The sequence below is a fragment of the Monodelphis domestica genome, chromosome 4, assembly GCF_027887165.1.
Source record: "Monodelphis domestica isolate mMonDom1 chromosome 4, mMonDom1.pri, whole genome shotgun sequence".
Classification (NCBI taxonomy): Eukaryota; Metazoa; Chordata; class Mammalia; order Didelphimorphia; family Didelphidae; genus Monodelphis; species Monodelphis domestica.
Genome location: NC_077230.1, coordinates 165,156,306 through 165,170,224, shown reverse-complemented (window position 1 = coordinate 165,170,224; position 13,919 = coordinate 165,156,306). Strand labels below are relative to the sequence as shown.

Below are 13,919 nucleotides of genomic sequence, written 5' to 3'. Positions count from 1 at the left end.
CATATTTTTATTTTAAAAAAATGCTCCATCTGCATTAAGTTGAGACTTCTTCCTGTACTAGATCTAAAGTGTAAGCACAGAACAAAAATGATAATTTTATCCCCCCAGAAGTTGGAGAAAATAATAGAAAGACCTATTCTAGATATGATTCTTAGCCACAAAGAAGAACTTGGGTGTAAATATGATATGCATCCTAGGAGAATGACCACTTTATCTTAGGATTTATTACAGAAAATAAGAGAAAAGCTGGATGTGATCTAACTTGGATTTGGTGGGAGTAGATTTTATTGCATTTGAAGAAATTATAGGTAGGATCCCATGGCCTAAAATTATAGGGGAAATCAGCCTTACACAAAATTGGTGGCTGCCAAGAAGCATCTTCTAGAGACACAAAGAGATAAAATTCATTGCAGAGGAAAAGAGGGAGCCATTTCATTAACTTGCTATGGATAATCAGGCTGTGGATAATCGAGGTTTATTTGATTGGATTTAATTTTATAAAAAGACAAGTACAGAATATGGAAGCAAGGGCAGGTATCAGAGAGTGAATACTAAAAAATAACAGTCATATAAAAATAGGGTCAGAAGGTGCTAAAGCTCTAAAGGAGATAATACTGACAGAAAAAGTTGAGAACAACCAAAAGAAGTTTAGAAAATTCTTTTCAAGAATAGAGAAGGATAAAATAAAGGATATGAATTTTTATTAGGTATGGGGGGATGAGAAAAGGCAATGAAGGCAAGAACATAATTTTTAAATCTCCTTTTGCTTCCATTTCTTTGCCAAAGAGAATGGTCTTTGAAATAGAAAAGATAAAATGAAAAATAGCTAATAGGAAGTGAAAGTCAAATGCAAGTTGGGAGATATTAAAATAATACTACTTGAATAGTTCTAATTGCCAGGTCCAGACATACTATATTCCAGGCAACCCAAACCACAACAACTTAACTCAAATCCTAGGATATGTGATTGCCAATTCATTGTCAGTAATCTTTGAGAGAGTATGGATAAACAAAAGTTTCATGATTTGAGAAGGACAAATTTGTTCCATTTGTCTAAAACGGAACAAAATATAATCTATAAGCTATAGACCAGTTAGCTTGACTTCATTTCTTGACCCTTTTTGCTTTTCAACATTATTATTAAAGAGACTTGTATTGAAGATACTCAAAAGATATGGGGATCAGAACATTTCAGACATCAAACTAATATGATTGCCTTTTTAAAAAAACTTTTTTTTTTAAACCCTTACCTTCAATCTTAGAATCAACACTGTAGGGGGCAGCTGGGTGGCTCAGTGGATTGAGAGCCAGGCCTAGAGAGGGGGGAGGTCCTAGGTTCAAATCTGGCCTCAGACACTTCCCAGCCTAGCCCTTACCACTCCTCTGCCTTGTCTCCAAGATGGAAGGTAAGCATTTAAAAATAAAAAAATAAAAAAAAAAGAATCAACACTGTATATTGGTTCCAAGGCAGGAGAGTGGTAAAGGCTAGGCAATAGGGGTTAAATGACTTGCCCAGCTAGGAAGTAAGTGTATGAGGCCAGATTTGAACCTAGGACTTCCTGTCTCTGGTTCTCAATTCACTGAGCCATCCAACAGCCCCTGATTGCTGTTTTTTTTTGGAGAAAGTCACTAGATGGATAGTTCAGAGGAATGCTGTTGATATTATTTGCTTAAGTTTTTAGATAAGCACTTTATAAAGTCTCTTATGATCTTGTGGATAAGATTGATAGGTATAGGATAAATGATAGTTTAGTTAAGTGAAAACAGAACTGGTTTAATGGCTGACCCCAAAAGGTCCAGTTAGTTATTAATAGTTTAATGTTAACTTGAAAGGAAGTCTCCAGTGGAATTCTGCTGGAGTCTATGCTCTGCTCTTTGCTGTTTAACATTTTTATCAATGATTTGGATGAAGACAAAAATGACATGTTCATCATATTTACAGATGGTACAAAACTGGGAGGGAGAGCTCTTACATTATATTGGAGCGTCAGAATGAAAAAGATCTTAAAAGGGTAGAATGTTGTACTTTGCCCAGTAAGATAAAACATATTAAAAATAAATGTGGACTCTTACACTTGAGTTCAAAATATCAGCTTAACAAATTCAAGATAGGTATGACATAGTGCTTTGTCTGAAAGAGATCTGGGTGTTGTGGTGTAGTGTTACCTCAATATAATAGCACCTTGCCTTTAGATGGAGAGCTCCTTGAGTGAAGGGACTATTATCCCTGCTCCCCTTCTTTGTATTTCCAGAGCTTAGCATAGTGACCAGAGGTGGTTAATAAATGCTAATTGTCTTGACCATATAGTGTTCTGCAGAAAAAAAGTATTTAAAGTATTGCTGCATGAATGATATAATATTCCAGTCCAAAATCATTTATTAAGCACCTGCTACATGCCTGGAACTGCACTAGATTCTAAGAGTATCGAGACAAAAATGAAAATCTGCCTTCAATGAGCTTACATTTTATCAGGGAAATACCTTTAGCATTTTATCCTGCTTTAGATACCATCTAAATTCCTGAATATGTCAATTGCATCACCTCTTATATAGATCTTTTCTATACGTTTGACCTAATTTGGCTGCTTTTCCCATCTACACACAAAATAAATGCATTCTTTTTTTTTTTATTTTATAGTATTTTATTTGATCATTTCCATGCATTATTCATTAAAGACAAAGATCATTTTCTTTTCCTCCCTCCCACCCCCCCGTAGCTGACACATATTTCCACTGGGTATCACATGTGTTCTTGATTCGAACCCATTGCCATGTTGTTAATATTTGCATTAGAGTGTTCGTTTAGAGTCTCTCCTCAGTCATGTCCCCTCAACCTCTGTAATCAGGCAGTTGCTTTTCATCGGTGTTTCTACTCCCTCAGTTTGTCCTCTGCTTATGGATAGTGTTTTTTCTCCTAGATCCCTGCAGATTGTTCAGGGACATTACACTGCCACTAATGGAGAAGGAACCAAGTACATATCTAAGTTTATAAAGTCAAGAAAACAAATATAAAAATTCTACCAGGTACATTTAGGAGGGAGGCTTCTAGTCCTTAGATGAGCAAAGGTTTCATGTAAAGGTGGTATTTGGCTGGTCTTGAAAGTGTAGACATGTTCTGTCAGTCAGTAAACATTTGTCAATCTGTGCTAGTTTCTGAGCATGAAGAATAGAGTAAAAAACATCTCTGATCTGAAGGAGTTCACAGTCTAATGGGAAAGACAACATGCAAATAACTATTTACAAAAACACTATCCAAAGAATAAATTGCATATCACCAACAGAAGGAAGTCATTAGAATTTTTTTTTAAACCCTTAGCTTCCATCTTGGAGTCAATACTGTGTATTGGTTCCAAGGCAGAAGAGTGGTAAACTAGGCAGTGGGGGTCAAGGGACTTGCCCAGGGTTGGAAGTCATTAGAATTAAGAGGAATCTGAAAAGGTTTCCTGAAGAAGGTGGGATTTTAGCTGGAACTTCAAGTCAGGAAGGAAGCCAGGGAAGCTAGGAGGTTGGAGATGAGGAGGGAAAGAATTCCAGATATAGGAAGCAATTAGTGAAGATGGAGAAATAGCAAGGAAGCCAATGTCAACGTATCTCAGAGGACCTTGTGGGGATAGGGTAGGGGGAGTTGAAACTCTACTTATTGTATAAGAAGCCTAGAAAGGTGGGAGAGGGTGTTTAAAGTTATGAAGGGCTCTGAACACCAAACAGGATTTTGTATATGATCCTGGAGTTTATTGAATATAGAATATTGAACATTCTCACAACTATACTTTAGGAAGATATCTTTGAATGCTATCCACTTCCAGAAAAAGAACTGTTGGAATTGGAATGATTCCAAATGAAAGCATACACATTTTCACTTGTTTATTTGGGGTTTTGTTTTGGGATCTGGGATTTATATGATCATTCGTTTATAAAAATAAACAGTATGGAAATATGTTTTGCTTGAGAATACATGTATAAACTATATCCATAAGGGGAGAGGGAAGGGAGGGAGGGAGGCAATTTGGATCACATAACTTAGGAAAACATGTTAAATTTTGTTATTACATGTAAAGATTAAAAAAATATAAGTCAAATAAAAAGGAAGATATTTTTGACAACTGACTGAAGGACAGAGTGGAATGGGCAGAGACATGTGGTTGGGATTTCAACTAGGAGGTTATCAAAATAATTTGCATTGTGCGGGGAAGGAATGTCTAAAGTTAGGTGGCTCAATGGATGGAGAACCAGGCCTAGAGACAGAGGGAGCCCTGGGTTCTAATCTGAACTCAGATAATTCGTAGCTCAGTGACCTTGGGCAAATCACAAACTTCTTCTGCTTTAAAATTGATTTTGATTCTAAGATGGAAGGTAAGGGCTTTTACAATTCATTGTGTGTGTGTATTGATGAGATCTTGCACCAGAATGGTGGCAGTGTTGGAGGAAAGAAGCAGGCAAATTTCAGAGATTATACAGAGGTAAAATTGTTAAGCCTTGGCAACAGATTGGATATAGCAAGTCAGTTGAGGAAAAATATCCTAGGCATGAGGAAGGGCCATTGCCAAGGCAAAGGATAGTGTGTCTTGTAAAGAATATGTGAAGAATGTGTGAAGACCTATTTGGCTGGATTGCAGAGACCCAGATAGGGCAGTAAAGTACAGTAAGCCTAGAAATAAATAAAGTACTGCAAGTCTAGTGCCTAATTTAAAAGCTGAACAAGTTTATATTTGATCCTAGAGCTAATTGGGAACCCCTGGAATCTGTTGAGATTGGTATGATTAGATTTGTGCTAAAGGAAAATTATTTTAGTATCACTCTAGATAGACTAGAGTATGGAGAGATTTGAGGTTGGATAGTCAGTTTTTCAGCTATGAATGATCAGTGTTCTCAATGTCTTTTAGGTAAGGCAGAACACAAAGCAACTCTGCTAGTCTAGGTACATTCAGATGATGACGTGTTTGAGCTTTGGTTTGGCTTTTTACATTGCCCTTTAACTGAATTCGATGCACTAACCAGTTTTCTTCAGAATATAGCTTCTCCCAGCTATAATGTTTAATGTGTGACACTTGATTTATTCAGTTTTGTAGAGTGGATAAGTGGGTTGGGGTAGATGATATGCCCTCAGTACTGTTTCTTTTTAAGTCTTCACTTTAACTTCCTCTAGGTGGTGAAATGGATAGCTCAATAGGCTGGGATTCAGGAAGACCTGAATTCAAATCCCAGCCTCAGATGCATACTAGCTGGATGACCCTGGGCAAGTCACTTAACCCTATTTACCTCAGTTTCCTCATATGTAAAATGGGATAGGAGAAGAAAAATGTCAAGCCACTCCAGGATCTTTGCCAAGAAAACCCCAGCAGGGGCATCTGGGTAGCCCAGTGGATTGAGACGCTTCCTGGCTGTGTGACCCTGGGCAAGTCACTTGAACCGCCATTGCCTAGCCGTTACCACTCTTCTGCCTTGGAACCAGTATACAGTATTGATTCCAAGACGGAATGTAAGGATTTAAAAAAAAAAGAAAACCCCCAAAAGTCATAGTCAGATGTGACTGAAAATGACTGAACAATAATGGGGAATAAGAAGTTATAGATTATTCTTCATTATTTTCAGGGGTCTCTGACTTCATTGGCATAGGAGAGATACCCTGTTTTGATAGCGATTCCCATCCTTTGATGCCTTACTATGTCTGTGAGTTGGTATGGTGAAAAAGACTCATCTGGTGAAGAATTTTCCCTTAATAAGTAAACTAAGCTATGTATGGATGATGCCAGCAATACCTGACTGATGACCCCATACCTGACCTGTTTTTAGTTGGATAAGACCCGTCAGATTTTATTCTATGCTGGCATGACTTTTGAGAAAACAAGATTGTTTTGTCTTAGAATATAATTTAACTAGAAGAGTCTACTTAATATTTTAAACTTCCTCCTTAAAATATTACACTTTTAATTTGGAATCTGGCAGGTTATTCAGTGCAAACCATTTGGCAGTAGTGTGCCACTGATCTTTAAAAGGAAATAAATTCATTTCAGCAACAACAAGGATAGGGATAGAGCCTGGACCTGGGATTTTATTAGTACAGGGGACTCCCAGATGAGGTGATTCCCTCCACTTAAGAGGGAAGGCTGTCTGTCTGCAACTATCTGGAACTCTGAGGTCTTTTTACAGGATTACCCAGCTAGAGGCATGTTAGAGGCAGAACTTGAATACAGGTCTTCCTGGTTTCAATGCTTTGGTTGTTCTTGCTTTAGGATCCCACACTAACTAATAGCACCTTCTGGTTCACAAAGCACTTTGCTTCTCACAGCCACCCTGAAGTCTGTTGCTGCCTGATCTTTATTTTACAGATGAGAAAACAGGGAGAGAGGCTAAGTAACCTCCCTAAGGACACACAGGGAATAGCCTCAGACTCCAAAACTAGCTCTTGTAATAGGAACTGTTCCCTCAGTCTGCCTTCAAAGAATTTGCATTTTATATTTGGGATACAACATATGCTTAAGTAAGTAAAATGCAAAGTAATTTAAGAAGGGGGAGTGTATTAACATCTGCAGAGATTAGGGAAATCTTTAATCATTTATAAATAATATATTCCCTGGGTCTACTTTTTGTACTCTGGTTGACCATAATATTTCAGAAATACTTAGTTTAACCAAGAAATTCAATAGAAGCTCTTAACATCTCAGCCATGGTTTATTTGGGAAGTTGCTGTCCATTTCCATTCTCATTGTAGTAAAGATGATATAGACACATAGTTATGTTGGCTATTAACATTACCATGGTTCAAGCTTGAATACACACTGCTTTGAAACGGCATATATTAAGTGCTGTAATGAGTGCTCTCCTGAGATACTGTCCCTTTGGCATGAGCTTTTATCTCCTACAGTGTGCTTTGTGTTTTTGCCATTTTTATATTTTAAAGCTTACTTTTTTAGACAGAAGAGAGAAATATAGAAACCTGAATTCAATAACATAATTTTTATGTGTTTTGATATGATTATACTGAAGTGAGAGCCTCTGTTTTAACCCCCTTGTGTTAAAATAAAAGCATGCCAGTTATTTATAAAGGACTTCTTAGATAAATCCTTGATATCCATAAAAAAGATTAAAAAAAGTTAATACATTATCAAGAATGGTTTTTAATATTCCTTAAATAATAAAACATTAGAATAGTTATTTTCTTTTTTTTTTTTGAAAGAAGTCCTCCAACACCCTTTAGGCATTTTGCCGTAGTTCATTTAAATTAGTCCTTATTCAACCGTATTAAAACTTTGGAGGAAAAAACAATATCTAGCCTTAGACTCTTCCTAACTGTGTGAGTAAGTCATTTAACTCCTGTTTGCCTAAACTTTGCTCTTCCTTGTTTTAGAGTTGTAACTAAAATATAATATAAGGGTTAATAGAATAGAATATATAATATAATATTAGAATAAAATATAATAATAGAATAACAAAATAGAATATAAGGGAGCAAAACTGCAAAGAATTTGTGGGTTATTAATTTGTAACCTATAAGAGAAAGATGCTTTCAAGTTAACATTGTGACATATACTTTTATAAAAGGTTTTCAGACAAGTTAAAAAATAAACAAAACTATTCTGCCTTCAGTTGTGAGTTAAGGAAGAAAACACAATTGGAGAAGTTAACAAAAATGAACTTTGTGATTCAGATTTTAGATACTGATGGGTATTTCTCCTCAAGTCTAACTACCTTGATGCCACTCTTGCAGAAACTTGCACTGCCAAAAACCGATCTGAGCTTTTGACTAAAAAGTACCATTAATAGTGTTATTAAGAATCTCTTATATAAGAGTTAACAATAAAATGAGGAGTCTGGCAAATCAGAAACTTTGTAGCTTCTGAAGTAGTTGAAATAAATAAAAGTCTATGAAGGCTGGCATGGGCATTTCTCCCTTTTCACCAGAGGTATTTTATCCCAAGCCTCTGGCCACTTCATTTGTTTCTACATTTTAGACAGTTCTTTTAAGGAAGAAAACTCTATATCATGAGTGTTCAGTTTGCCTGATGTTAAGGAGGGTGGGGATAGAAAAAACCCTTCCTCCTTCTCTTCCCCGCTTGGTTTTCTGAGGGTTGTGTGGTGCTTGTGGTTGTGACTGGGCAGGGAGGGAGGGGGATGCCCAGCTGCTTGCTGCCCTTCCACCAGAGCCTTTACCTGGCTTGGATCTGGGTCACGTGAGCTCCACATTTACTGGTGATCTAACTGCTCCACCTGCCTTTCAGTTTGTTTACCAGGAAATCAAGATGTGTAAACTGCAGGAAGTACTATTTGACCCTCTCCGACAGTATCTCATTACAATAATTGCTAATCTCTGAATAAGACAGCCATGTTTTGTGAGTAACAGGGAGAGAGAGGTTGTGGGAGAGGGATTCTAGGGGTGGCCACAAACAGGGCATTGTCCAGGCTGGCTTGGATCCTGTTTTCATCAGAGCTGCTTCTGCTAGCCATGGGGGTGACCTTTGGGGTCAGCAGAGCTAGGCTGCAATAGTATGGCTCCTTCCTTTCCTTTTAACTGAAAAAAAACAGCCCGGCTTGTTGTTGTTCTGGAGTATGCTGTCAATGCTCTGCATCGAAAGGATAATGGCTACTTCCTGATTAAACCCACTCTCCACAGTAAGCCGTTCTTGTTCTACTCTCTTTTTTTTCCCCTTGTACAGGCAAGAATGTTCGCTTTTTCCCCCCCTTTACTTCTCACCAGGGTCTTGCCAGTGTTCTATGTTGTATGTTATTAACTCTAAGCCGACCTAAAAGCTTACATTAGAACAGAAACTACTGGTTTAAGTTAGGAAATTTTTTTTTCCCTTAAATGAGGAAGTTTTTCTATGCTCTCTTTTATATAGCTAAAACATGCTTAGTGGAAATTTTGGTGAAGTCTTTTGTATTTTGTGAAAATTTGAAATGTTAAATTGATATGTAGATGTTATTCTAATCCCCTAGAACTTTTGTAGGCACCCAGCCCTAGCAGGTTTCCCCCTCTCCCCCAACTACAATGTGAATAAGTACCTCTATTTTGTTTTGCTGTATTTCCATGTACGTTTCTGTTTGTTGTATGCTTTATCTATTGGAAAAAAACATTATGTTGGCAGTCATTCTAGTTAAGTTTTGCGATGAGATTAGTTAAGAGACTTAGCTACTAAAAAAAAATGCCATCTAAGTAGTTTGAGTATAAGGAAGGGAGTAATGAGCTGCTTAGCTTTAATCTTAGAGCTGACACTCCATCTGTAGTGTTGGGAAAATCACTTAAACTGCTTACCTATTTTCTCATCTATAATATTATATTTTTATTAGACCTGTGAGTATTTTTAGTATTTGTAGAAATACTAAGTCAAGCATTGGATTCGATATATTTTAGGCCAGGTACCCTGACTGAGGAGGAAAAATAATTTCTAAAGATAAATGCTGTGGTATCAACTGTATGTAGGTACAACAGAAAAAGATGACAGAACCACCCCTGGTTGCAAACCAGCTTTGGAGCTGGGCAGCATTAACATGGCAACATTTTCCAGGATTTTGTTTGTGTATATAACACAAAGGAATTATTAGTTCCTTTTCACTTTTTTTTTTTGCTATCCCAAAGTTTGCAAGTCAGCTTTACCTGAGATTATTGATTCTGAGATCACTAACTAAAATGGGACCTTGAAACCTTAGAGATGAGTAGATAGGTAAAGAATCTCCCAGATGACTAGTAGATTGAACAGTAAGGTCTATGTAAAAAAAGTTTTTAAAAGTCAGATTATTCAAACAAGAAAAACATAGGTAATTTATAAATATGTACATATTCGTCATTTGAATCTTTATGATCTAAACCCCCAAAGAACTAGTGATCAAGGATATTCTTTTTTTATACAGACCAAGGAAAGAGTAAGATGAAATTAAAGTATAGCATATTTAAATATTGAGGTTAGATGTTGGGAAGAATTTTATGTAGTTATTAATATTAGAATGGGTTATTGAGTAAAGTTGTAGAAATCAAGACCCAGACATAATTAAAACTATGATAAGATTTTTAACCTGTTGAGGGTTATTTAAATATATTTTGAACTGGAGATATAAACTTGAAGACCTCTCATGGTCCCCTCATGTGCACTTTCAGTCTGTATTCTAAGCAATTCTGTATTGGAAAAAATACTGCGTTTTGATAGTTTAAATCAATCATTGTTACTAAACATACCTCCTATTTTAAGAAAATTCAAAGATGTGTTTGAGGATGCTATTGACCTTGTGTTGTTGTTGTTTTAATCCTTTGTCAAGTAGTCCACTTAAAAATCTACTATAGTATAAAATATGGACCTGTGATTTCATGAATATAGGGAACTCCCAGGTGAGGAAACTTTTTCTTCCAATACATGTTATTTAGGGGACTGAATGTGGCACAAGAAGGATTTGAACCCAAGTGTCCCAGAATTTTGAGGCCTTTTTTCTATCTTTTACCCTTTGATGCTTTTCTATTGGATTATATGCAACCTCAATATTTTAAAGTGCTGATAGATCTGCTATAAAATGATGAAATAAGATATTTGTAAAATGGTTAGCTCAGTGGCTGAAAGATGTTTGTTCCCCTCATTTCCTTCCCCTTATAACTTAAGAATATAGTAAAAGGCTGCTTATAGATGAGATTTAAAAGCAGTTTGCCCAGGAAATCTGAATCATGGCTTTTTCTTTTTTTTACATTGGTCTATTTATTCTATACACAAACTAAGACCAAGATTCCATGAGTCTATGATTTTAGTACCTAAAACAACAGTTTTTAGATAACCCAGGACCTTAGTTTCCAAAATCTTTGTATAAATAATTCTAGATAGCAATTTTTGTTTGTTTGTTTGTTTTTCTCAGTTCTTTTTTTGCCAGGTAGCCTCTCTGGGATAGAAATATTTATAAAATGCATCCTATTTCTTTGACTTAAGAGCAACCAAGGGCTATGTTAACCTGGTTTAGTGTAAGGGATTTTTTTTGTTTGTTTGTTTTTGTTTGTTTTTGGGGGTGACTCTGGATCATTATTATATAAAATTTTTAAAAAATACATTAACATTCCACAGTGTCTCTTGAGATAATTATTTATGTCTGAAATTTTAGCAGTCATATAGTCTAATTGCCCCATTTTACAGATGAAAAAAGTAGGTCCCTGAAAAGTGACTCATCAAAAATCACCCACATATGCTAAATTATCAAACTAAGGATTTGATCCAAGTTTTCTAATTCCAAATTCAGAGCCTTTCCTATGACCCCAAACTCTACTTTATGTATAAGGGGACTATTTGATTCTATATTAAATTGACTGACAGTACTATACATTTTGAGTACTTATGTCTCTTTCTGATGTATTTTTGTGTAGAATTCTTCTAATCTGCTTTGGGATTCAGAATTCTATAACCAGTTTGTGTAAAGTAATGAACAAGGGTCTGAGGAACTTATTTATGAATAAAGGCTATGACTTTTTGATAGGTCTTTTGGCTGCCCATGGGACTTAAAAATTATCTCTGCTTCTTGTCTCTCTTCCAGACAGGCAAAATTGACAGATTCTTTTTAATAAAGCGAGCAAACTGAGAGACCTAGAAATTTGCCCAAGAAAGGTAGTAAGAAGAATTAGAGTTTGAACCCATGTCTTCTCTCAAAATCTACCACTGTTTTCATTATACCACTGTTAATTAAACCCAATTTCATTTTTTAGAAGTTAAATGAATTAACTCATTTTGCCTTTATCTTAACAAAAAATCACTAACTGGATGCTGTATACAAACCAGAAAGAAAATAAGAAATTAGAGTGTATTACTTCTTTTTTTTTAAAACATTATTTTATTTGGTCGTTTTCATACATTATTCACTGGAAACAAAGATCATTTTCTTTTCCTCCCCTCCCCCCCACCTTTCCCTCTCCCATAGCTGACACACGATTCCACTGGTTATCACATGTGTTCTTGACTCGAACCCATTTCCCTGTTGTTGGAATTTGCATTATAGTGTTCATTTAGAGTCTCTCCTCAGTCTTATCTCCTCCAACCCTGTAGTCAAGCAGTTGCTTTTCATCAGTGTTTTTACTCCGAGTGTATTACTTCTTACAAACATTATCCATATCAGAATTTGTGTTATGGAAATATAATATTCTGGAAAAAAACCTGTATTTTGACTTAATTTCTCTTAGAACCCAAAAGTTACCCTAGGATGAATTAGAAGGGTAATTAGTAAATTTATTTGTCCTTGTTATTCTGATCCTACAAATGATATCACTATGGGGTTTAGATAATCTTAAACCAACTATCTTTTTTCTATTACTAAAGAAAGAATAAACTATGATTTTGTGGTTCTTATCCTTTTCCTTTCCCTATCAAAAGTTCTTAACATGCTCTCTGTGAACTTAAAAATGATGATTTTTAAAATTACAGTTGGTTTTCTTTTTAACCCTGTGTGTTTTTTTAACATAATTTTGAGAAGGGATCCTTAGACTTCACTAAATTGTCAAAGGAGTCCATGATCCCTGTTATTTCACTATTGTTCCTTAAAGTGTAATTTATTTTTACTATACTTAAGTATTGCATGAGATTTCTAAATGAACATACACATCTTTGATACCCCCAGACAATAATTATTACTGTAAATAAATCATGCCTTCATACAATTTAGTAATCATACTCAAAATAGGGATGATTTATGCTGAATCTTTGTATTTGTTAAGTATAAAAATACTATATAGAGAATTAGTGCTAATGTAGTCTTATCACCTATTTCATTTTATTTTTATGTTGCTTTTCATTAACTCTGTATCCCTTTTCATTTAAAAGTAAGTGACATAAAAGTAACTTGGCACTTAGAAATGCTTCTACCATTGTGATGAGTATATTTTTGTTCTATTAAATATTTATGTGGGTATAATTATGCTGAAATAAATCACAGCAAAACTTCAATTACCTGCAATATTGGAGAGGTAGCTATGCTTATTTTCTGATTACCTGCACACTAACCAGAAATTTGGTCTTTAAGCCTTAGTTGTTGAAAAATTTAAAATATTTTAGTCCTTTTTACTACCTTAGTAAGTAGTATTTAAGACTAAATTTCCTTTGCTATGAGCACTATATAGTAACATCATAGAGCATTCATTTTAGATCAGATTAACAAATATCTAAGACTTATGAGGTGTGGCCTTTCTTGAGGAAGTAGTAATTTATTTGAGGAGAACCACATGAAAAGTTAAATGACAAAAAAGGGAAAACCTACAGAATAATCAATTGTTTTGAAAGACTAAATTTCATCCAAGTTCATCTTCTGTCATTTGACTGATTGTCAGAGACAACTGATTGAATGGTATAGAAGATAATCTGAGCTAATCTGTATCAGTTTGTTTATTGTTGTCATGTTGCCTACAGATAGATAGATAGATAGATAAAGAGATAGATTAGAGAGAAAGAAAGAAAAAGATGGAAAAGCAGAAAGAGAGAGAGAGAGAAAGAAAGAGAGACAGACAGAGAGAGGAAGGAAGGAAAAGAAAGATCAGGATATCTGTAAATTAGTCCTAAGGAAATAACCATCTTTATAGTATTAGGTCTTCTGAGTACTGAAGAGTGGCTAGAGAATATAGTGAACTACATGATATAGTATTCTCATCAGAATTCTGCAGATATGTTGTAGAGGGAATTTTCTGACAATAGTAATAGTAAAGAAACTAACATTTTTATATTGCACTTACTTTGTGCCAGACACTGTGCTAATAAATAAATGCTTTCCAATTATTATCTTGTTTGATCCTCACGATAACCCTGGGAAGTAGGTACTATTAAGAAACTGAGAAAGACAGAGTTTAAATGGCCAGGGTCACATAGTGAGTGGGATCAGATTTTAACTCAAGCCTTCCTGACTCCAGGTCTGGCTTTGTGTCTGTACCATGTAGTTATCAGTTAGACTAGATAGCAGTTTTGTTTATTCCAACTTTG

General features: G+C 35.4%; 1 protein-coding gene across 28 annotated transcripts in view; it reads left to right on the top strand.

The window, feature by feature from the left end:
- BAZ2B (bromodomain adjacent to zinc finger domain 2B) overlaps nucleotides 1-13,919 on the top strand; it is a 335,625-nt gene that overhangs the window by 119,183 nt on the left and 202,523 nt on the right. The window contains exon 1 of one of the 28 annotated variants that reach the window (XM_056793931.1): nucleotides 8,211-8,610. The exons of the other annotated variants lie outside the window; for them this stretch is intronic. The gene's annotated coding sequence lies outside the window, so the exon portion shown is untranslated. Of the gene's footprint in view, nucleotides 1-8,210; nucleotides 8,611-13,919 lie in introns of those variants that run through there. 28 annotated transcript variants of the gene reach the window in all.